Here is a 25,388-nt window from a genome sequence, read left to right on the forward strand (position 1 = left end):
CTATGTGTCTCAAAGGACTGTGGGCAGTTTCCCTGGTGGCTCAGTGGTACAGAATCCACCCCCTAGCGCAGGAAGCATGGGTTCCTTTCCTGGTCCAGGAAGATCCCACCTGCTGTGGGGCAACTAAGCCCGTGTGCCACAACTATTAAGCCTGTGAACTGCAACTACCGAGGCCCTTGCAACCTAGAGCCTGTGTCCTACAAGAGAAGCCACTGAAATGGGAAGCCTGAGCCCCACAACTGGAGAGAAGTCCTTGTTCACCGAAACTAAAGAAAAGCCCGAGTAGCAACAAAGACCCAGTGCAGCCAAAAATAAATAGCAAATAAATACTAAAAAAAAACAACCACAACTGCAGGGAGGGACAAAGGAGGAATGTGAAAGGGTGTGAAATGAGGAATGTGAAAGGAATGTGAAAGGTGCCTACGTGCTGTGGGGAGATGAAAATAAAACCCACAATGATGCTTCTGACTGGTATATTTGTTCATTCATTTATTCATGTGGCTAATCAGCAGATGGGCTTCCCAGATAGCTCAGTGGTAAAGAATCCACCTGTCAAGCAGGAGACCCGGATACAATCCCTGGGTTGGGAAGATCCCCTAGAGAAGGAAATGGCAACCCACACCAGTATTCTTGCCTGGGAAAAAAACTCCCATGGACAGAGGAGGCTGGCAGGGTACAGTCCATGGGGTTGCAAAGAGTCGGACACAACTGAGCAACTAAACAACAAACAACAATCAGCAGATACGGAGGCTCGTCTGAGCTGGGCTCTGGATCAAGTGTGGGAGATGCGGAGATGGATCAAACCAGGTCTCTGCCCTGTTTACTCAGGGAGACCAAATGAATAGCTGATGCCAGAGACTGAAGTAAGTCAGGAAGAGAAAAATAAACATCGTATATTAACACACATATGTGGAATCTAGAAAAATAGCGCAGATGAACCTATCTTCAGGGTAGGAACAGAGACGCAGACATAGGGAACGAATACAGACATAGGGACATGGAGAGGGGTGGAAGGGTGGGGTGAACTGGGAGACTTGGACTGACGTGTGTACACTGCTATGGAAAAACAACCAGTGGGAAGCTGCTGTATAGAGCGGGGAGTTCAGCTCAGGGCTCTGTGATGACCTAGATGGGTGGGATGGTGGGGGAGGTCCAAGAGGGAGGGGATGAATGTATGTATGTATATAGCTGATTCACTTTGCTGTGGAGCAGAAACTAACACAACAATTGTAAAGCAATAACTGTTGTTTAGTAGCTCAGTGTCCAACTCCTTGCGAACCTATGGACTGTAACCCACCAGGCTCCTCTATCCATGGGATTTCTCAGGCAAGAGTACTGTAGGTGGTTGCCATTTCCTCCTCCAGGGGATCTTCCCGACCCAGGGATGGAACTCGAATCTCCTGTGTCTCCTGCATTGGCAGGCAAGTTCTTTACCACTGAGCCATCAGGGAAGCCAAAGCAATTATACCCCAATTTAAGGGGGGAAAAAAAAAGCCAATGCCCACACACTGGTGTAAGCAGAGGTTGCAGGGAGGAATCCTAGTGGAGGTCAGGGAAGACTCAGGGGGGATGTGGCCTCCGAGCCAAGCCTGGCAACAAACCCACTTTAGCCAGGTGGAGGGGCTGGGCGGGAGGAAAGAGAATGTCAGGCCTTCGGTCCCCCAGGCTTCAGTGAGAGAGCTGGGAAAGATGACTGGGGCTGCAGCCGGCAGCACCCAGTCCACACAGCTGGAGGGAGGGACATGATGCTGTCTGTCTTCAGGGAAAGTCCCACTGCCTGCTGCCTAAGAGATAGGAAGATAGAGGAAACGGGGAGACCCTCTCCAAGGAGTGCTGGCTGAGCCTCTCTGCAGCCCTGCAGGAAGGCAAAGCGACGGCTGATGTCAACCCCACTTTACAGATGGGGCAGGCGAGGCTGTGAGCAGACGACTTTCCCAGGATCCTGCAGAGCTGAGTGAGGGGCGGAGCTGGTTATAAAGGTCAGGCCTGCATGCCTTCTACTGAAACCCAGGTTTCCTGCCTTCTGGGAAAGTGGTCTTCTTGAAAAAGTTGCTTGAACCTGCACAAAGACCACCCTCGTTGCAGGTGGTCAGAGAAGGGGTGGGGACTGTAGGACAGGGGGAAGGAGACAGGGTTTCAGGGAGACCTTCCTCCCAGGTGGGTCCCCATGAGTGGACAGTGGGCAACTTCAGAAGTTGGGGCTCATAGAGGGAGAGCTCTGGGTAGGGGGTTCACAGAGCCAGGAGGCCCACATCCACCTAACACCTGTGTGTCTCCAGAGGGGGAGCTTCAGGGGGACGGGAAAGATGACCATGGGCCTGGATGTCTGGCAGGCTATGTGGCTATCTCATGGCAAGTCTGCCGGTACAGATGGGGAAACTGAGGCCCAGGACCAGTCAAGGACACAAGGGATTGGTGAAGGCAGGACTGGAGTTCAGAAGGTGAAAACGATGAACTGAGATAGATGGATAGATAGAAGGGAAAGAGTTGGGGAGACCCAGACACACAGAGGTGAGGAGTGGAAGGAGACACAAGCAGAGAGACCAGGAAAAAGCCCAAATGGGAATGAATAAAGGGGTGTCAAAGGAACAAGGGGTCTGACCAACTCCTCCCCCTCCCCCTCTCTCCATCTGGGCCCCCATCTTTCGGGGCAGAGGGGACCAGGACCCTCCATCCCTGTGGGGAGGGAGGGGCTAGGGTTTCTCCCCCCACTCAGGGGCTGCTCCCCACCCCCGCCCCCGCCCCCAGAGCTAATCAGCGGCTGTCATCTCCACCGTGAGGTCTTGGTTAAGGAGATTTAGGGCTGGGATCAATAGGAAATTTAAAAATCGATGCAGCGCGCAGGGCAAAATCGATGGCGTTTAATCGCCTTGCCGATTCCCAGTCAAAACAATTAGCCGCGCTGAGTGTTGAACACGGTGGCGACACGGCATTAACCGTCAATATTGGTGTAAGTGATGGCGGGCGGGCGGGGGAATCCCCGGGCCTCTCAGAGGCCCAGAGTCAGACGGCGCCTTCGGGCTGGGGTCTCCCCTCAAGGCAGCACCTCTAGTTAGGATTTCCCTCCAGCAGTGCCCCCCTCCCCACCCCAGCCTGTCTGCCTCAATTCTCCTCCTGTGGCATCTCCCTGGGCCCCATGCCCCCATCCCCTGCCTGACAGGCCCCTCTCCCAGGTAAACAGCCTCTCCCCTCAGGAGAGGCAGGCAGCCCTGTGGGAATTGCAGCCATATTCCCAGCAGGGCCTTGAGCCTGGAAGATAGGAATGGGAGCTGTGTAGAAGATGCCTTCTCCCCATTTCACAGACGGGAACTTTGAGGAACAGAGGGGAAAAGCAGGTGGCCTGTAGTGGCCTGGCAGAGAACGCTAAGGAGCCAGGACTAGGACCGTGACTTCTCTGATTCCAGAGTTGTCTATTCCTTGGAGCTGCACCACAGACAAGGGGAAGGAAGTGTCTGATGTTCACAGGAGAAGGAAAGGAAGTCCTGGCCCCTCAGCTCTCCTTGAAGCCAGGATGACTCTCCTGCAGGCAGGCTGGGGTCTGGCTTCTCTGGGGGTCCCCAACACTGCCCAGGCCAGAGTATGACCTGAGCTTAGACAAGTGAGGATGACAGTGCCCACTGGCCTCACAGAAGACTGTCCACAAACATTTTCGCTGAGGAACATGCAGTAGAACCATTGTCCCCTACAAACACATCAGCTCGGATTAGTCCAGCGGAGCGGCCCTGAGTGAGAGCAACCGGGATTTCCTGGGTGCTAGCTACGTGTCAGGTGTGGTTAGCTGCTCTGCGGGTGTGATCTTGCAGTCTCAACCGTTTGGTGAGTATCATTCTCACGATACAGATGAGGAAATGGAAACTCAGAGAGGTGAAGCCACTTGCCCGGGGTCACACAGCCAAGAGCGGGGTTGGATAGCTCAGTCTGACCAGACTCTGAGGGGTGAAGGACACAGGGCAAGCAAGATCCAATGACTGCAAGCAAGAGGGTGCATACAAGTAGGGCGTACAGGAACCCAGCGCCTGGATGGGGACCAGGAGAGGCTCTGCACAGGCCCAGGAGGCAGGGGTGGGGCGGGCAGGGCAGAGGCAGACCTGGAGACACACTGGGAGCTCCTGACCTGGCAGGACAAGGATACAACGCCGGGAGGCCAGCGCTGGCTCTCACCTTCTTTGAACTTGCCTGAGGGCTCCGGGTTCTGGGGTGCCACGTGGGGGCAGGGGGAGCCTTCCGCAGCCACCGGCTCCCAGCACGGCAGCAAGGCGGGTGTGTGGGCCGGTGAGGAGGCCCGTGAGATGAGCCAGGGATTGATCTGACAAGGTCCTAATCAAATGGTCAATATCGCTGACCTGACCACTTAACCTATCGATAAGCTGGCAAGGATGGAGCAGGAGGCGAGTGGGCTCGGGGAGGAAGGCAGGGAGAGGGCTGGGGGAGGCCGGATGGGCAGTGGGCCGGGTCTGGGGGCCTAAGAGAGGGCAGTCTCCTGCTCAGGCGCCCCTACCCGCCACCCCTCTGATAAGCCATGTGTCTTCTCTGCAGGGGCTTCTTTTAAAAAAAACAAGAATGATTTATTTACCCTTGACTGTGCTGGGTCTTCACTGTGGCATGCAGGCTTAGCCACTCTGTGGCATGTGGGATCTTAGTTCCCCAACCAGGGATCGAACCCACGTCCCCCACATTGGAAGGTGGATTCCTAACCACTGGCAGCTGGACCACAGGAAAGTCCCGTATGTGGGGGCCTCTCCTCTGGTCAGGGCTCCTCAGGCTCGTGAGGCTGGGAACCGTCCCCAGCCCCCCAGGCCACCCCCAGGTCCCCTGGGCTTGTACTTTAGCTTCTCACACATGGGAGGGACTTCTCCTCTGAGTCTCAATGTCCTGTTCTGCAAACTGGTGATAATTATAATAGGAAATGCCAGGAGACAACCTAGATATCTGACGACTGGGGACTGGGACAATACGTGATGGTGTAACAGCCTGATAAAGGAGGGCTGCAGAGTTGTAGAAAATATGCTTGAAATAAATTCATTGACAAGGGAGCGACATTCATAATCCATTGTTAGAAAGGAATAAAAGACAGATTACAAACTGGTATGTAGGTGACGGTTTCATTTTTATGAAATACACACACACACACTTTTTCTACCCTAAAGAAAAAGGTTTAGAGCAGAAGGCAGAATTCTTTTTTTTTTTTTTTTTTGGCTGCCCCACACAGCTTGCAGGACCTTAGTTCCCCGACTAGGGATCAAACCTGGGTTCTATTCCTGGACCCCAGCAGTGAAAGCACAGAGTCCTAACAACTGGACTGCCAGGGAATTCCCAGAAGTCAAAATTCTGAATCTGGTTCCAGGTTTCTGAATCTTAATATATTCTTTGGGTGAAATTGTGCTCATGCTTGGTCATATCTGACTCTTTGAGACCCATATGGACTGTAGCCCACCAGGCTCCTTTGTCCATGAGGATTCTCCAGGCAAGAATACTGCAGTGAGTAGCCACTCCCTTCTCCAGGGGATCTTCCTAACCCAGGAATCGAACCTGAGGCTCCTGTGTCTCCTGCATTGCAGGCAGATTCTTCAGGGCTGGGCCATCTTTGGGTAAACTCGTAGACATACTCCCGTTTGAGAAAAAGCTATCTAGAAAGATAGGCATCAAAAAACTTTTTTTTCCTCATGTATCTAGATGATCGTGATGGGGTTTCTTTCATCTCTTTGAGTATCTGCATTTTCTACTTTTTCACAGTGAACATGCGTCACATGAGTTGACTTTTGCTTACAACAGCAAAAGGTGGGGCTAACGAGTCCTGCATTGGTGGGACTGTGGCGAGGTTCTCAGCAAACACACAATGGGTGATGTTTCTCTGAGCCCCTTCCCTCTCCTAGCTAGGCTTGGCTGGTTGGCTTATGTCCCAGCATAAGCTCCCCCTGTGTCCAAGCCCAGCCAAGCCCAGAGCCCCTCAGAACATGAATGAATCTGAAATCTGCCCAGTACAGAAATACTTGCTCCAGCATTTGGTAGGACCAAGCCGAATTCCGTGCCCTGTCCCTGCTTCAGGAATCTGACTGAGGGATCACAGGCAGGGGGGACGGTTGGAGGGGAAGCCAAGGTCCAGAGGGAGGGAACAGATTTTCAAATCATCACACAGCTGCTTGTGACGGAGCTAGGACCAAAGCTGGCTCCTGGGTCGCACTATCCCACCTCTGAGATGAGAAAAACCTGAAAGATTAAATGTGCATGCAGGCCAAGGACTAGTGCAAGGGTATGCAATTCTACAGAGCAGAAGAGCATGGTGGTCCAAAACCTGTGTGACCTTGTGCAAGTCACTTCACCTCTCTGAGCCTCAGTTGGAAAGGGAAAGTGAAAGTTGCTCAGTCGTGTCCAACTCTTTGTGACCCCATGGACTATATAGTTCATGGAACCCTCCAGGCCAGAATACTGGAGTTGGGTAGCCTTTCCCTTCTCCAGGGGATCTTCCCAACCCAGGGATCGAATCCAGGTCTCCCACATTACAGGTGGATTCTTCACCAGCTGAGCCACAAGGGAAGCCCAAGAATACTGGAGTGGGTAGCCGATCCCTTCTCCAGTGGATCTTTCTGACCCAGGAATCGAACCGGGGTCTCCTGCATTGCAGGTGGGGAAGCCTCAGTTTACTCAAACACAAAATGAAAATAATAATAACCCCTGCCTCACAAAGCCAGTGAGAGAAGTCAACAAGACCATGCTAATAATGAACTTAGGAGAGAGCTGACAGAGAAAGGGGCAAGTGAATGGTGGAAATGATACTACGATTATCAGCCACAAGTGATGTGTATGAGTAGAATGTGCAGGGTGAGGGCATGAATGCAGTGGGAAGCGGGAAGAAGGAAGGTGTGTCCTGGTACTCTGACTTGGGGTGAACAAATGCAGTGAAGACACCTGGCTCAGTATGTTCCTCTGGTGACTTCCCTGGTGGTCCAGTGGCTAACACTCTGTGCTTCCACTGCAGGGGGCACGAGTTCAATCCCCTATGGGGGAACTGAGATTCCCACATACCGACTGGCGTGGCCAAAAAAGATATTCCTTTGTTCATTCATTCATTCATTCAGTAAACATTTCCTGAGGCCAGTTCTAGGTTAGACCCTGTGCCAAGCCTTGCAATCCGGATGTGAACAATGGAAGTTCCCACTGACTGAGATAGTGAAGAGGAATTGGGGGTGGCCCGGCTGCTCTCTCATCTGTGAGAGCTGCTTCCTCAGAGGCCTCCAAACTGTCCCTCGAGGCTTCGGCTGAAAGGGGCCGCGCAGGAGTGTGAGCCCGGGGTGTAGCTCAGGGATGTGTGCTCACACACAGAAGGGCAGCAAGCTCTGTGCACACGGCTGTGTCCACCTCTGTGTTTCACAGTCGCATGCACCAAGCCTGACACTCTGGGGACAAGCCGGGCTCCATTTTTTTTCCTCTGTTTTTTTTTTTTTTTTAATGAAGAAAGAAATGTTCAAAGCGCTGAGCACAATGCCAAACACCTGGCAGGGTCCTCAATAAATAGCAGCTATTATTAGCATCATCATCACACACCAGATCACTCTTGATCCCCACAAAAACCTTATTTTGCCGACGAGGAAAGTTGAGATTTAAAAGGAATGATGTGATTTGCCCACAGCCATGGTTGGGAGTCAAAGCGGGGTGTGTGCGACCCCACAGTCTGGGGTCTGCTTTTCCTGTGGTGGCGGGGTTGGGGGGAGGAGCCAGGGCCTGGGAGTGGGGGAAGAGAAACAGTAGGGGGGAAAGCAGGGGTGATGATGTCAGGGCGGGGCGGGTGGCAAGGATGCACTGGCTACTGCGAGGAGAGCACTGTCAGGAAGATGGAGTGGAGTGGATAGGCCCCGGATGAGGAGCCTGGAGTCCGGCTGCATCGAGGCTCAGGCAGGAGGTGGCCTGGCTTGCTGATGCCCCTACACTGGTAGGTGTGCCCCCTCTCTCTCTCCCAGAAGGTGAGATCCCTCCACCCTTGCTCAGCACCTCCAACATCCAGCTCCACCATTATGCTGGGCAATAGGATGACAAGGGCCCAACTCCTATTCACCTGACAAACATCCTCTGAGCACCTACAGTGTGCTGAGCATCGTTCCAGGCCGGGGGCGGGGCGGGGGATACAGCTGCAAGCAAGACCATGTCCCCACCCTCACAATGTTGACCTTTTAGTGGAGAAAGGGACACAATAGATGAGAATACATACTTCGGAGCTAAGAAAGACAATAAAGCAGGTGAAGGAGTGGGTTACAAGATGATATCATTTTAGACTGCAAAGTCAGGAAAGACCAGTCGGGGAAGGTGGGTTTTGAGCAGCAGCAGCCTGAATGAAGTGTTGGAGGCAAGAGCTTTCCTGGCAAAAGAAACAGCAGGGGCAAAGGCCCCAAGGTAGGAACAAGGTCGATGTGTTTGAGGAAGGCCAGAGTGGCCTGAGCCTCTGGAGGCAGGAGGAAAGGAGTGGAAACTGAACAAGCAGGTGGGTTCCTGTTCCTGCAGGGCTTCCGGGCTAAAGAGGATGCTCTAAGTGTGATGGGGGAATGACAGGCTTTCCCTCACTGTGGCAGATTCTATGGAGCAGAAGATAATGGTGGTCAAAACACTGTGGGTAAGTCACTTGGCCTCTCTGAAAGTTGGTCTCACCTTCAAAAACCAAGCTCCATCCTCATCGCTTCCCTGTAAACCATGTATGACCCATTCATTCTCTAAGAACAAGCTCCAGATGCCTTCAGTGAACCCCTAGTCCTGGACAAGGCCTTCAAGGGTTGAACTCCGCTACCTGGGGACTCCTCTGGGTCACAGGAGCTGCTGCTGCTGCTGCTAAGTCGCTTCAGTCGTGTCCGACTCTGTGCCACCCCAGGCAAGAACACTGGAGTGGGTGAGTCACGGGAGGGACTGGCTCATCCACGCCCCTTGGCACCCAGCTCAGGCCCAGCCATAGGAGGCCTCAGAAAACAGCAGGGTGTCAATGGTTACTAAGAGGAACTGTAACCCCTGACTTCTACCCCTCAGCAAATCTCCCTGTGGGAGCAAGTTGTAGCTTGTTCAACTCTGTCCAGTGGGAGAGAGAAGGGGCTGGAGCAAGGGGAAGGCAGACATGGCAGCCCCCTCCCCCGGTCAGGTCTTGTCCCGGGTTCCCAGCATGGACCAGCAGGGCAGGAGTTCACTCCCTCCAGGGCCTCCCCGTCCTCCTCCCATCCCTCCTCCGCAGCAGACTCTGAGATCCCTGACTTAGTACCCAGCTCACATCCTGTCAAGTCCCTCCTCAAAACCCTTCTGTCTGTGCGGTGCGCCAGGAATAAATCCGAGCCTCCTAGCTGTTCCCAGTGGTGTCAAGCCGTGTTTCTTGCCCCTACACACCCGCAGGTCCAGTGACGTCCACACTTGCTCACACCTCCATGCTTGTGCACAAGGAATGCCTCTGTTTGTTTCTTTATTTTTACTTATTTGTTTTTCTGGCCGCGCTATGCAGTACATGGGATCTTAGTTCCCCAACCAGGGATCAAACCTGCGCCGCCTGCAGTGGAAAGTGTTAGTGTTAGTCGCTCAGTCATGGCTGACTCTGCAACCCCATGGACTGTAGCCCACGAGGCTCCTCAGTCCACGCAATTTTCCAGGCAAGAAAACTGGAGTGGATAGCCATTCCCTTCTCCAGGGGATGCTCCCGACCCGGGTATTGAATCCGAGTCTTCTGCACTGCAGGCAGATTCTTTATTGTCTGAGCCACCAGGGACACAGTCTTAACCACTGGGCCACGAGGGGAGTCCCTTGGAAGTGCCCTGCCTGAACAGCTCCCCGCCGCCCCTTTTTCTCCAGACCCTGCCCCCATTCTCCACGTCACCACCTCAGTGAAGCCCCCGGACCCTCCCTGGCAGCTGTCAGAGCCTGGACATCTGGGCCCCAGCCAGGGGGACCCCATTTCCCACCAGAGGAGTTTTCTAGAGGGTCACTAAGGCACAGAGGAGTGGGGTGGGGCCTCTGGGTCCTGCACGATCCATGCCTGTGCAGCCTCAGAGAGTTTGGAGAGGGTTGTGAGCGCACATTTAGAATCGATGTGTCATGTCTGACACTCAGCTTAAATGTCACTTCCGCAGAGGTGGAACAGCTGACCCACCAATCTAAACTGGGTTCTCTCATGACCCCTTCCCCGGCCCCTTGTTCCTCTCCTTCCAAGACATTGTCTCTGTTTATAACTACCTACACACAGAGGTCCAACCAGTGGCCATCCAGTTGGCCCCAAGAGCTCTCCAAGAGCACAGCCCAGGTCTGCCTTATAAGTCAGTTTTCCAACTTCTAAGACGGGCCTGGCTCATGTCGGGCCCAGTTCCCATGTGACAAATAAACTCATCCCCTGAATGTTTTCAGACCTGAGCATCTACCTATGTCCATTTTGCTGGAAGGTGACAAGTCTACAGGGGGGGGCTGTGTGTGTGCAACGACTCAGGCCACATCCCTTCTGGTCACTGCATGTGGCTTCCCCCGGGACATCTGAACGTGGCCTGTGTGCTCCCATGGGCATGTGGACTGGGGTGCGGCCACAGTTACTATCTGTGTCTGCACCTTTGCTGCTGGAAACACTCTCCACGTGAGGAGCACCCTGGCGTTCCAGTATCTATCTTGCCCTGTGATATCTCGGTGCCCATGTGCCTGTGTGGCTGTCTGGAGTATCACACCTGTGTGTGAGTGCGTGCCTATCCTTGTTTCTATATCTGGTGTCCGGAGACGTGGACAGAAATGTCTGCATGAATCCGGAGGCTTTAGTAGCTGCGCATTTCCTAAGAGAATCTCTGACCGAGGGTATCTGTAACTGGGTCTGGGGACCCACAGGTGCATGAATCTATCGTGGACATGAGAATCTGTGTGTGTGTCTATTTTAGAACCACTGCATGTGTCTACATGTAGATGTGTTTCAAAATCTCAAAGTCTCCAACTATACTCTGTAGTTTTGAGTGTGTGTGTGTGTGTGTGTGTGTGTGTGTGTGTGAGGACTGACACGGACATGTGTACACCTATGCACCTCCCTACCTCCCTTCCCCCGGCTGCGGCTGCCTTTCCAGCCTGGACGAGGACCTATTCTCTTCTCCACCTTGTCACTCACACCCACCCGTGCTCATGTGTGCCGTGCGGGGGGGAGGGGCCGGGGTGTCCGCGAGCTCCTGTGTCACAAGGTTAATTTCTCTGCAGCCAGGCAGGCTGGGCCCTGAGGGGAGTGGTGGGGGCGGGGCTGGTCCCCATAGCCCCTCTGATAAATATGTATTTGGGGCTGCTGTGCTCAAAGGTCAAGGGGGAGAGGAGGAGGAGGGGTGGTCTGCACCAAGCGCAGAGCCGCTGGGTCCCAGCCAGGCCCCAGCGGGGTCGTGTGACCTGCTCCGGAGGGATGAGACACAGATTCAGGGGGCTGTCCCCCTCGTCCAGCCTGACCCACCCCACCCACAGCCATGCGCAGAGGGAGCTGCTGTTGTGGACGCACGGGTATTCGGACTCTGGAGCAGGCAGGCACACAAGCCCACACCCGCTGACGCCCAGACAGGCTCTGACGGACGCACAAAGACGGCCTTGCAGGCCACCGGATGCTGGACAGCCAGAGTCCAGAGACACCCCTTCTCCCTCACCCCAGCCTTCACACAACACACACACACACACAAAACCCACAAGCACACAAGAGTGCATAGCATCTCACAAAAAGAAACATTCTTACACACTCAATACACACATGCACATGTGAGCACAAAGGTACACGGGGCGCAATAAGAAGGGTCCCTGAACACCTTGTTGGTGGGCGTGTTTATATATACACACACATGCAAGTACACACACAAAGATACACACGAGAGTCCCCAGGACACAAAGTTCTATGAAGACAGGTGCACACTGACATATACACACATCCATATGCACACGCGCACATTCACACATACAAAGACCCCGAGACACGCACACCAGGCAGGATGCTGGCCAAGCCGGGCTGGGAAACGCATCCTGCCGCAATCCAGCCAGCTCCAGCCCTCTCCCCACTGAGGTGAGAAGGGCCCCCCCAGTCACTGGTCCCTGGCCCCACAGCCAGCCCCAGCCAAATGCGCCACCATTTGTCCATCCCCGAGTCACATCAATTGTCGAGCCTCCCTCCTCACTGACCAGCCAGCTCGGCCATCGGCGGCCTCGGCCATTAGTCGGCTCCCGCCTCTGGCCTGTGTTCGTTGAGTCTCCCTTACCTGGCAGAACCGTCCAAACCCACGGAGCCCTTTCAGGGTCTGCCTGACCCTTTCCCCAAGGGATTCCGAGGTCCCCTGTCGTGTGCCCCTCAGCCCAGGCCTTGGGATGACCCCCTCCCCTCGGCACGACGCTCAGGCGGTCATCCTTCAATGACCGCTGGCCACAGTGGTTCTGGTGGGTCTCAAGCCTGTGTGTTTGAGCATGTGTGTGTGTGAGTCCGCTTGGAGGCATGTGTGTATGGCTGGTGGGGTGGCTACAGCTGTGCTTTAAGTCAAAAGGACTGTATGTGCATGTGTGTGTGTGTGTGTGTGCGCGCGCGCGCGTGTGAATAAGGGGTTAGAGTGTCAGCAGCTGTGCTTAAAGTCAAGGAGTATCTGAGTGTGTGATAGTGCCTGTGGGGAATTAGGATGTTGGGACGTGCTTCACACGTATGTGTGTGCATGTGCACATGTGTGCATGCTTGAATGCAGGGGGCACTAGGTGTACAGGTCTGGCCTTGGGGCAGGGGGGCCATGAGGGGCTATTTCTGTCTCGGCCATGGTGGTAGGCATGGTACAGGCGTCTGCTTTTCAGGCGGTTGTGAGCAACTGGAGTGTGTCTCTCCCAGACTCCGTTGCCTGTGTTTGTGAAAGTGACAGATGCTGCCTCCCTGGCCTCACTGCGGCGGATTAAGTCTGTGAATGCCACATGAGTCCACACCCCGGTGGGGGAGGGTCCCCGGCCTGCACTGACACTCACGTTTGTGGGCCACAGCCTTCAACAGTATAGGGTCCTGGGGATGACGACTAAAGTACCACATTCCAGCTCCTTTGAAGGAGAGTGTGTCCGAACGGACGCCAGGATGAAGGGCTGTGTGTGTGTGTATGAGCGCACATGAGCGCTCACTCACACTCGCACAGCATTCCATGTTGTCCAAGGCACACTGTCGCGAGATGCACATGGGTGTGCCAGACCACACACGTGGTAGCTCCCCAGGACCACAGAGAGACCAAGTCCAAACTTCTCAGAACCTCCATAGGTGGGCCGGAGCACCAAGCACATCTCTGCTCTAAGGGCCATGCCCCCAACTGAGGCGCTTCTTCCCCGCTTTCCCTCACCCATCTTTCCGTCCTCCTACTCTGCCCCTTCCTCAGCGCCTGAGGATCCTCAAAGACCCACTTCCCTGTTTAAACCAGCACCTCCCTCCTCCAGATTCCCCAGGACCCAGAAGCTCCCTTTGTGCTCCCAGCACCCCGGAATCTTGTGTAAGCCTGGTTTCACTTCAGAGCCTGTGACAATCATTTTCAGGTAAGGAGTGATCATGCTACCATCGCCTGACTTCCTCAGGAAACTAACTGTACTTCATTCCCGGGGGTGACTCACACCACTCAATAAATGCCTATTGAATTCAGGGACCTGGGACGTGGGGCCACCACCCCCAGCCTCCAGAGCTGGGGAAACTGCCTGTCCCGAGGAGCTAAAGAAGGTGGGGCTATGGTGAGTGAGGGAAGGGGGTCCTGCCTCCCAAGCCCACCGCCGGCTTTCCAGTTGGCTGTGCAGCACGGGGCTCACCAGCAGAGGTTGTGGAGGGGATGGAAGCTCATCAGTAATCCTGCCTTTGAAGAGGCCCAGCGCCAAACTGTCAGCCACAGAGTGGGCTCTCGACCTCTCTCATTTGCTGGCTTTCTCTTCAGGACACAATGCGAAGCCCAGGCCCTCCAAGCCCGTGCTGAGACCCATAAGGCATCCATCCACCTGACAGGCCCTGGGATACGGGCCTCTGGACGGACATCTCGGGGGGAGGGAGGAAGGGGGGAAGGGGCTGAGCCAGAGAAAAGGAACAGCGCTGGGACAGCTACGGGGAGAGGGACAGACAAACCTCCAGACACAGGCCAGGCTTGGTACCAGGAGCCCAAAGACCTCAGTCCTAGCACTGCTTGGTTACTCATAGGCTGAGAGAACCGTATGGACCTCAAACCCTCATCTGTGAAAGAGGCACCATCAGGGCTGCCCTATGAGCTAGGTGGATGGAAGGGGCATCATCATCGCCAATATTATTATTATTATAATTAGATCAGGAGGTGCTGGGCCCATGGGAATAACAATGAGTACTGTATATTTAGAAGAACAGACCCCAGTCTGAGGAGACCCCCACACCTAACTCTCTCCTCCCAACAATTCCCCACACCCAGGATTTTCAACCATTTCAATCCTGAAAAAAATACTGGAAATTAACCAGAACTTGCTAGATGGGGAAACTGCTTCCTGGTCTGCATAGAAGTCCAAGTAGCCTCTGGCATGCCCATCTGTTTCCCCGTCCAGGGTCATGTGCCTACACACTAGGAACACCACCAGGGCTGTGACAGGCTCTACCCAAGGGGTGCTGAGCTTGGGGCTCCTGGTGTGGCTGTCTCAATGGTGGGGGAAGGGCCTCTGGCCTGTGGCCCCTGCATGCAAGGAGCAAGAGTGTGTGAACCAGAATGCAGGTGTCCTGGGGTGACCACTGATGGATCTGCTGGGAAAAAAATCTGGCTAGCATGCTGTTAAAGATGTACAAGCTAACCTCCATCACACACTCAGCATGGGTGTGGGTGCACGTGCACACACATACACACTCACACACACACACACACACTGGGGCTGCGTTCTTTTCATATCATGGTCCCTGAAACAGACACCCTCCATTTTCCCTGCAAAGACTGACAGACAGAAGTGAGGGCGACTAAGACCCCCAAGGATGGCACTGCCACCAGCCACAGGGTGGGCCAGCAGCCTAGAGGACCGGGGATCTGGACCTTCCCGATGGACATGGATGGGCCTCTGTCCACCATCACCCAGGAATCAGGAAGGAGATGCGGAATCACATTACCAGCAACTGAAGATGCTGCCCGTGGCCTTGATCTGCTTCCCTCCTGGCCAGCCTGCCACCCCCTGACATGGGACGACGCTTTATTACCACGGAGGAGCCAGGGAAGGTTTCTGTGGGCTGGCAGACTTCAGGGAGGGGGGAATCTTCTTGTTTTGTTTTCTTGAACCCAGCTTCAAGGTTGCTGTGCAAGCATGCTGTTAAGCTCACCCCTACGCCCGCAACCTCTGAGCACATTTCTCATCACTGCACCCGGACTCGGCTTCACAAACCCAGCCTCCCTCTGACCCAGGTCACAGAGACCCAGAGACACCTAAGGAGAATAACCACCACAACAGTAATAACAGTTGTGTCGACACGGTACTTTCACATATGTGACTTTATTTCATGTGTATTCTCGGGGCACACACCACAGTCAGACCTAGTACCTGCACGCAGAGTCTCTATGCCAACCACGCTGCCCATCCAGATGGATGCACCCACCGCTGATGCCGGACTTGGCACACAGACCTGCACACGCGCTGACGGCCGCCTTGCACGGAGCCAGAGAGTGCCTCCCAAGTGCACACGCAGCCAGGGCTCCATGAACATCGAGACAAGGGAAGGACCTCACAGGATAAATACCCGCACCGACTCCTTCCTGCACGCGCTTCACCCACAATGGGAAGCCCCCGTACCCGGCCCCTCACTGGACACACGTGTCACAATTCTACCCCTTTGGTTCTTCACTTTGCCAAGGCTTCTAAGCCCTGCACACAGTCAGTCTGTCCAGCACGCCTCTTGCAATGCACGCAAGCCATGTACACACGCACACAGCCGCCATGGTCTGACTCTACACACCAGCTCCCCCACCACCCACTGACGCCACGCTATCCCTTCCTGCCCTGAGGGAGGGGGCAAATTCCCCTGGCAGGATGGTAAGAGACTAAAATCTACTGAGTTAAGCATCTCATTGGGGTTTTTTTGAAATCCAAGACCTACTCCCGAACTCCGCAGGCCCCAGGATGGAGGGAGAAAGCAGGGAGTGGTTGGCAGGCCAGAGGCTTTCTCTTTAGATCTTTAACCTGGGGCGCAAGAGCTCTGAGGACCCTCTCAGATGGACCCCCGCCCCGACTGCCTCCCCTTTCCACTCCCACTAGCGATTCGTGTCATTCTCTCCTTCGTCCACACCCTTCTCTCTCAGTGGGGCTGAGTCCAGAGCCCTGAGCCCTCACTCAAAGTCTTCCCCTCCCCCTCCCATGGCCCCAGTGAGCATCTACCGGGACTTCTCCAGGAGGCCAGGGAAACAGGAGGGTGGCTCTGTAGCCCCCCTCCCCAGGGCAGACCTAGGCCCCCAGCTGGGAAAAAAGAGGGTAGGAATAAACAGGGATGTGGAATAGGGGTTAGGCTCTGGTGGGAACTTGGGGGAGTCCTGTCTCTGCACAGAGACCCTTTCCCTGTCATGCTGTTCAGGGCAAATGATACAAAAGTGAAGAATAAATGAAACTGAGGGAGGGGGCAGAAGGGACAGGGTAACAGGGGAAATGAGTGGCAGGGAGGAGGAATGTGAGAAAAGGAGAAAGGGGGAAACGAGAAAGACGGAAAAAGAAAGGGAGGGGTGGAGAAAGGGAAGATGAAAAAAAAGAAAGAAAACCTGAGTGGGTGGGGGATAGTTTTTATGGAGAGAAGGAAGAGACAGAGAGACTGGAAAACAGGAGAAAGAGAAACCAGCAAAGGAGATGGAGAAAAAGGAGCCCAAGGAAGGACACAAGAGGAAGAAAAGAGTAGGGAGCAGAGAAGCAGGAGGAGACAGCCCAGGGGGTTCCCCAAGTTACAGACTTTGCCCAGAGAGCTGAGGGGCGCACCCGGCTCCCCAGCGTCGCTCCCGGGCCCTGGAGCCCCGCCGCCCACCTCTCGGGCCAGAAACGCCACCACCTCTCAGAATCCCATCCCAGCTGCTCCCCATCTCAGCTCCCACCCTTCCGGCAGTCTGAGGCACCCCGTTTCTTGCCCTCATTCCCACCCCCAGCCCTTCCTGCTTCCCCCTGCCCTCTTACCTCGCCCCCCCACGCGCCCTGCTTGCTTGCGAGCTTCAGACAGCATCACCACCAGACATCCTCACCACCATCACACTACAGCGGCCCCCACACCCCTAGCAAAGGGAAAACGACAACAGGCGGCACCGCCACCAGCCATGACCCCCTCGCGCCTCATTTTCTCCACAGTCGCCCCTTCCCCAGATACAGGGTCCAAAATGGGGATCCCGCCCAGCCCGGGGAGCCTGTCCAAAGCGCCCAAGCCGGCCGGGCACCCATGCCGCCTTGTCTCTCCTCTCTGCGCTCTCTCCTCTTTGTATATGATGGCCCCAGCCGCAGTGTGTTTTATTTTCGTCTTTTTATTGGTGTTATTTTTTCTCTTCTTTTTCCTTATTTTTTGGCCTGGGGGCGGCAGCGATGAAAGCGCCCACCGCCCGGTCTCCTCCACCGGCTCCGGGCAGGTCGCTCTTTCTCTAGTCTGCGCTCCTCTGCCTCCCTCCTTTCTCTTCTCTGTCTCCGCTCGGCTCCTCCGTCCTTTCAGCTCCGTCCTCAGCCGACTGCTCTCTCCTCTCTCTACGGCCGCCTCTTCCACGCCTCTCCTTTCCCCTTCTTTCTTGCCCCTTCTCCCCTTTTTTCTCTCCCTCTTCACCTCCTCTTCGTCCCCATTTCTTCCCATCCCTCCCCACCCCCTCACCACGCACATCTCCCCTTCGGTTCCCAAGCTGCCAGACAGTACGTCGACCCCCACCACACACACACACACCTCGCCCCCAAATAATAAAGATACCCAGCCAGGGGGCAAAGCCCCGACGCCGGGCGCCGGGAGGGAGGCGAGAGGGCCGGGGCCGCAGCGGCGGTGGGCAGCCGGAGCGCGGTGCGGTGCGAGCGGCGCCCGCCCGGCTCCCGCCCGGAGAGCTCTCTGCAATAGGCCGAGCCGGCTGCATTAAGCTTCTTGCAATCAATAAAGCGCGGGTCAGATTATGCAAAGCGCAGATATTAATATGCAAAGTTTTAAAGATTTTTAAATGGAAGGGAGAGCGCGGCGCGGGCGGGCAGGCAGGGGCTGCGAGGGGAGAGGGAGGAAGGGAGGGCGGGCGGGCGGCGCGCAGGCGAGCTGGGGAGAGGAGGAGGCTGCCCGCCGCCCGCCCGCCCGGCTGCGCCGCGCCGCCTTGCCTTACCGCTGCTCCCATCGGTAGGCGCCGCTGTCTTCGCCATGCGCGTCAGCTGCACGGCTCCGAGGGGATGGCCGAGGAGGAGCCGCCGCCGCCAACGCTACCCCCGCTCCCGCTCCCGCTCCCGCGCCCGCTCGCTGCCTGCTGCTGGCGCTGCTCTGGCCGCTGCTCCTCGCCTGAGCTGCCGGCGCGAGCCCAGGCGCGCGCCATCCCCGGCTCCCACCTTGTCCCCATGGCAACCCCGGGCCCAAGGATGCTCAGAGAGAGAGCGCGAGCGAGAGAGCGAGGGGGGAGAGAGGGAGAGGGAGAGGGCGGGGAGCGCAGGGGACACGGAGGCAGGGAGAAGCCCGAGACTCAGAGACACAGAGACACGCAGAGACACACAGAGACAGGCTGAAACAGAGATGTAGTAACAGAGAGAGGAGAGTGGGGCGGGGAGTAGAGGGGGACACAGAGACAAGAAGCCAACAGAGACCTACAGAGACACACAGAGATACACAGAGACACAGAGAAAGAGACAGAGGGGAAAGGGGGGGCAGGGAAAGAGAGGTGGATGCAAGAGCAGGAAGACACCCTGAGGCTCAGAGATTCACAGAGACACCCTGAGACGCAGAGACATCCAGAGACAGAGAAAGGGGGGGGAAAGGGAGAGGGAATAAGGCAGGGAGCACAGAGGACTCAGGCAGGGAAAGACTCATAGAGACAAAGAGATGCCCAGAGACAGAGTCACAGAGTCAGAGAGACACAGAGAGACACAGAGAGACACAGAAACATATGAACACAGAGACAGAGGGGGGTGAGAAGCAGGAGGGGACTCAAGGGCAGGGAGAGGCCCGAAGAGCCAGAGACTCAGAGAGACACCAGAGACACAGAACACAGGGAGGAAAGGGAAAGGACGGGAGTACAGGGGATGTGGAGGCAGGGATGCCAGAGATGCAGAGAGACATGGAGACACAGGCATGGGGAGGGGGGAGAGAAGTGGGGAGAGCAGATGGGAACATGAAAGCAGAGAGAGGCACTAAGGACCAGAGACACTCAGAGACAAAGAGATAAAGAGAAGAGATCCAGGCAGAGACAAAGCGAGATGAAGAGCCAGAAAAATAGCCACAAAGAAGCAGACGCACAGACAGCAGATATGAATAGTCATATAGAGTCAGAGACACAGATAAGAGAGAGAGACATGCAAGAATCAGAGAAGAAAGAGCCACACTCAGAGAAAGAGGAAGAGGCAAGACAGAAGTTGGAGAGATACAGAGATAGGAAGACACACAGAGAGAGACAGGCATGGAGAGATGGACACAGAGATAAGACAGACATCCAGAGTCAGAGATATGAAGACAGAGCAGAGAGGCAATACCAGAAAGACACTGACAGAGACCAAAAGAAAGAGACGGGGACAGAGACAGAGAGAGGGGAGCAGAGAGAGAGGGGCAGGGGGCTAGTGAGATGCAGACAGAAACCAGGATTCTGAGAGGGTACCTAAGAGACAGAAAGACAGAAATGTGCAAAAGGAGACACAGAGACCAAGAAAGAAAAAGGAACAAGAAGAAATACAGGCAGTGAGAGATGGAAAGCAAAGACAGACTGAAAGAGTCAAAGTGGTGATGCAGAGAAACACAGATACAGACAGAAACATACACAGAGACTGCAAGAGATGGAGGAGACATTAAAGAGACAGAGAGAGAAATGATGGATGGGAACAGACAGATACTGGAACTAGCTCCCTGGTGAGCAGAGATCCTCAGGGAGATCCACGACAGAGACACCAAGAGATAAATGGAGAGTCCGAAAGAGAGAATGGGAACTGGAAAAGGTGGGGGGCGGGGACAAAGAGACAGAGCCTAGGGAAAGCAGAAAGGTGCAGGCTTCGGTGAGAACAGAGACCAGGAGCGTGGCAAGGGAGCAGCAAGGGGAGAGAGCAGGTTGGGGAGGGGAGCAAGGAGGGCAGGGTCTGGTCACTGAACATCTCCGCTGTGCGGGACACAGTAAGGCTGGGGAGGTTGAGGAGGAGGGCACCCTGGGCCCTGGGCCAGCCTGCGCACGGTCTGAGGAGGACACGTGTCTGCCGGCCCCGGCCGGTGGGGGCGCTGCGGCGCCGAGAGGAGGATGGCGCTGCGAGTGGTACCCAGGCCGGGAGGCGGTTTGGGGGAGGAGAGCGCGGGCGCGCGCCGCGCGATCTGGGCTCAGCTGCCGCCCGACGCTTTGTTACCCGTCCGGCTGCCCCGCGCGGACCGAATGGGCACACAGGACCCTCGCGTAGGGTGAGTGAGAGAAACAGGAGAATCACCAACTGCCCACGTGTACCGAGAGGGCTCCCGGGACCTACACTGCCAGTGCGTAACAGAAATAAATACAGGAAACACCTACCCCGCGGGCGTACAAAGTAAGTACGCGGGACTGCGCAGCGCGCTTAACAGACACGGAACTACCTATGGCCCCCCAACCCCCCGCCCCGTGTGCAGCAGTCTCTTGGGACCCACTCTGTGTGTACAACACAAACAAATGCAAGAAATACGCCCCCCCCCCCCCCGCATACCAAGTAGGTACAGTGACTCTCACAGCCCCTGCATGAGAGACTTAATACCCACTCACAGCAGAGGCCCCCAGCCCCCACACTACCTGTTCAGGACGCAAATACAGGAAACTGCGGGCCGCACCTGCACACAGACTAGGCACACAAGACCTACAAGGCATGAGCATCAAGGACAGGGAACCACCTACCAAGCAGCTTATCAGAGCCCACACAGCGTATGCACAGCACAGATGAATGCAGGGGTACCAGATGGCCCCGGCCTATAAAGCAGGCACAGGAGTCAATGGGCCTCCCTAGTGTGAACATGGTAGACGCCCACAAGCAGGTTTTGGCATCCCACAGCATATCACAGGTTACTATAAGAAACCCCCACTCGACTTGCATACCAAGGCACATGGGTCCCACTAGTAAGAAGGAAACCCCCCAAAAGGATGTGTGTAATGGCAACATGGGCTTCCCAGGTGGCTCAGTCTTAAAGAATCCCCCTGCCGATCAATGCAGGAGATGCAGGTTCCACCCCTGGGTTGGGAAGATCCCCTGGAGGAGGAAATGGCAATCTTCTCCAGTACTCTTGCCTGGGAAATCCCATGGACAGAGGAGGAGCCTGGACGGCTACAGTCCATGGGGTTGCAAAAGAGTCGGACACAACGGAGCAACTCAACAACAACAATGACAACACAGGAACTGCCCACCCTGGAAGGAGCAAGAAGGAACCTGCAATGAACATACCCGACTGACCCTGGTGTGTGTACAAAAGACAGAGGGCGACTGCTGGAAGGGAGGTTCCGGGCCAGGGCTGGGGCCAAGGACAAGGACAGGCTGTGCTCTGCCTTGCCCCCAGCATCCTAAAAGGATGCACGTGGTGGGGGCTCATCCCTCCCAAGAATGACCAAGTCTGCGATACTTATGTGTATGATGGATATGGGCTTCCCTGGTGGCTCAGATGGTAAAGAATCTGCCTGCCATGCGGGAGATCTGGGTTCGATCCCTGAACTGGGAAGGTCCCCTGGACTAGCGACTGATGAATACACACTAAAGACACAAGGCCCTGTGTTGAGGGCCCAGAAACACAGATCTGTTACATGGGGACCCTTTCAGATGCTTGCTGGACAGGCTGCTGGGTGGTAAGCTGAGTCATAACCCCTGATTATCCAGAATATCCACCCTAAGCAGAAGCTGACATGCCTCAGCCAGGAGGAGAGCCTTGAGTGCAGGTGGTCCTAAATGCTCTCGAGGGCTCCACCCCATCCTGAGTCATCCTGGTGGCGGGTTGAGGCAGCCACCAGGCACATGCAAAGATGCATGCAGGGCATGGCACACAACGCTGGGAAAATGTGTGCGCGTTTTTCTTCTGAAAGAACCGCAATTCCAGAAGTTCTGGATTCCTCTGAGGAGTGTGTGCATGTGGGTCTGAATGAGGGCCACATCCAGGTACAGATGTGCATGCATGTGGCCCTTCCTGGGTGAGTCAACTTGGATGCTTAGCTCTCACCCCTCCTTGGCCTGTTCATTCATATTACAAAAACGTGTAAAAATAACAGTACCTGGTGTATACTAAATGCACTACGTTGTAAGCTGTTGGTACTTGTCATTGTGTCTGAGTATCAGAATGTACCTCTGGACAGAGGCACATGCTCATTAATGCAACGTATCTATTCATGCATCTGTGGCCACCTGTGTGTGCGCACGCATGTGTGTGTATCTTTGTGTCTGGGTCACAAGTCTTGGATCTCCCTTATACCCCTGAGGGTAAAGGGGGTAAGATATGGAAAATGGGAGCACAGGGAAAGGGAAGAAAGCTGGGAGAAGGAGGAGGGAAGTGGTACAAGAAGAAGCAGACAGTGGGGGGGGGGGGCTTCCCTAGCAGTCTAGTGGTTAGGACTCCACGCTTCCACTGCAGGGGCATGGGTTCAATTCCTAGTTGGGGAACTAAGATCCCCTATGCTGCCTGTCTAGTCAAGGCTATGGTTTTTCCAGTAGTTATGTATGGATGTGAAAGTTGGACTGTAAAGAAAGCTGAGTGCTGAAGAATTGATGCTTTTGAACTGTGGTGTTGTAGAAGACTCTTGAGAATCCCTTGGACTGCAAGGAGATCCAACCAGTCCATCCTAAAGGAGATCAGTCCTGAGTGTTCATTGGTAGGACTGATTTTGAAGCTGAAACTCCAATACTTTGGCCACCTGATGCGAAGAGCTGACTCATTTGAAAAGACCCTGATGCTTGGAAAGATTGAGGGCAGGAGGAGAAGAGGACGACAGAGGATGAGATGGTTGGATGGCATCACCGACTTGATGGACATGGGTTTAGGTGGACTCCGGGAGTTAGTGATAGACAGAGAGGCCTGGAGTGCTGTGGTTCACGGGGTCGCAAAGAGTTGAACATGACTGAGCGACTGAACTGAACTGAACTGATGCTACACAGCACAGTCAAAAAAAAGAAGGGAGGGAAAAGAGAAGTGGAAGTGGAATGGGACCTAGGGAAGGAAGGAAGGAGGCCCTGAGGACAGAAGCAGATGGGAGACAGTGGACGAGGAAGGGGGAACACTAGGACAGCAGTTGATGGATGAGAATGGAGGGGAGGCCAGAGGAGAAAGGAGGGAAGTGGGACGAACGGGAGACAAGACAGAAGTGAGCAGGCTGAGGGCATCAAGAAGAGGGACACAGACTGGGGAGAGGAGAAAGGAAATGGGAGATGGAGGGAAGAAGGAGAGGGAAGGAAACCAGAGAGATAGAGGTTTTTCTGGCCTGTACAAAATTTAGAGATTCCCCCACAGTCCCCATGGGAAAATGTTTGAGTGGGGCACAAAGGGGATGGCAGGAAGCAGAAGACAGGAGGAAAGAGAAATTAAATAATGCAGTGTTCTAGGATGGGGCAGCTCAGAGGAGCTCAGAGAGAAGGGCTCCCGGGGCACAGAGAAAGGTACCCAGAGCCAGCCTGAGGTGTGGAGGCAGCTGCAGCAGACAGGTCCTGGAGATGATGGCAGGAGGAGCTGGTGGACTCAAGGAGGCCCAGGCTCAGGGGTACAGAGGCGTCCAAAGACCAGCAGGCAGGTGTGGGGAACCAGGAGCCAGGCAGGGGGAAGAAGCTTAGAAAGGGGCAAGGAGAGAGAGCCTGCTGGCTTGAAATGGCCAAGGCAGGTGGAGGAGCAGCTGGAGGGTGGTGTGAAGGCATGGACATGACGCTCATAGAGACCCTGGTCTGGGGCAGAAACAGACAAAAAATACGTGGCTACTGATACACACAGTAGCACAGATGAACCCGAAAAGCAAAGTGAACAAGGCTTGTCACAGGAGACTAAATGCAGTAAGATTCCATTTACACAAAATTCTAGACAGAGTGAAACTGTAGTGACAGGAAGGCAGCTCCATGGTGGAAAAGAGCTTGGACTGCGAGGAGAGACTGTAGCAAAGGGACAGGAGGGAACTTTAGGGGGTCATGAGAAGGTTTGGCATCATGAGTGTGGTGGTAGTTATATGACTCTGCCCTGTGTGTGTGAAGACCCATCACACTGTAAACTTGAAATTGGTAAATGTTATTGTCACCCGCTCCCATATTCTGGGGGCTTCCCTGGTGGCTCAGACAGTAAGGAATCTGCCTAAAATGCAGGAGACCAGGGTTTTATCCCTGGGTAGGGAAGATTTCCTGGCAAAGGGAATGGCAGCCCACTCCAGTATTCTTGCCTGAGAATTCCATGGATAGAGGAACCTGATAGGCTCTAGTCCAGTCGATGGGGTTGCAAAGAGTTGGACACAACTGAGCGACTTAACACTTTATTGTATTTATACTGCAGTAAGACTTCCCAGGCAGTCCAGTGGTTAAAATTCTTTTTTTTTTAAAATATGGAATGCTTCACGAATTTGCATGTCATCCTTGCGCAAGGGCCATGCTAATCTTCTCTGTATCATTCCAATTTTAGTATGTGCTGCTGAAGCGAGCACCAGTGGTTAAAATTCTATGCTTCCATTGCAGGGGACACAGATTCATCCCCTGGTCAGAGAAGTTCCACATGCCACACAGTGTGGCCAAAAAAAAAACTATACTGCAAAAAAGCTGACCAAAAGTACATACATAAACAAAAAATTATGCACCAGAATATTAAGGCTGAAGATAGTGAGAACTGTGCTCTGGAGGAACCAAAAAGATGAAGAAGGGGCAGTGGAGGGGGGCTTCCAGGAAGAGGTGATGACTGAGATAAGACCTTAAGGATGGGGGTGGGGGTAAGACATTTCCATGGAAGCAGGACTTTCACATGGAAGCAGGTGAGAACCGAAAAAAAGTTCAGTGTGTCTCAAACACAGAATGCAAAGCAGGACCATCAAGTAATGAGGGTAGAGAGAATTAGAGTCCAAAACGCAAGCCCCATGACCCCCGGTGTGCCAGGTGGAATAAACCCCACCTGCACCCCCAGAGACCCACTGCATGCAAGACAGAACTGGGAATTAGTAATCTGCCTGTGGCCACCCCACAAAAAAAGGGTTCCTTCCCCTGCCCTTCTGGAACTTCTTCCCTGCTTCCTTCACGTGGGAACGTCCCTCCCTACCAGGCAACAGCCCTCGCAGTGGGCCAGCAGCACCCCCCCACTATCTGTGCCCACAGTCCACATCTCTCCGCAAGCT

The 25,388-nt window shown here is 54.7% G+C and overlaps 1 protein-coding gene and 1 non-coding gene across 2 annotated transcripts in view; both read right to left on the reverse strand.

Annotated features, from left to right (window-relative positions):
• The window catches only part of POU2F2 (POU class 2 homeobox 2), an 80,297-nt gene extending 61,947 nt beyond the window's left edge, over nucleotides 1-18,350 (reverse strand). Inside the window, exon 1 of the mRNA XM_070450783.1 lies at nucleotides 18,246-18,350. The gene's annotated coding sequence lies outside the window, so the exon portion shown is untranslated. The remainder of the gene's footprint in view (nucleotides 1-18,245) is intronic.
• Nucleotides 18,351-24,605: 6,255 nt separating this feature from the next.
• LOC139030147 (U6 spliceosomal RNA) lies at nucleotides 24,606-24,708 on the reverse strand. The gene has a single exon (XR_011482453.1). It is a non-coding gene; the product is annotated as a U6 spliceosomal RNA (small nuclear RNA).
• Between the last annotated feature and the right edge of the window lie 680 nt (nucleotides 24,709-25,388).

This window comes from Odocoileus virginianus, chromosome 20 (assembly GCF_023699985.2).
Source record: "Odocoileus virginianus isolate 20LAN1187 ecotype Illinois chromosome 20, Ovbor_1.2, whole genome shotgun sequence".
Classification (NCBI taxonomy): Eukaryota; Metazoa; Chordata; class Mammalia; order Artiodactyla; family Cervidae; genus Odocoileus; species Odocoileus virginianus.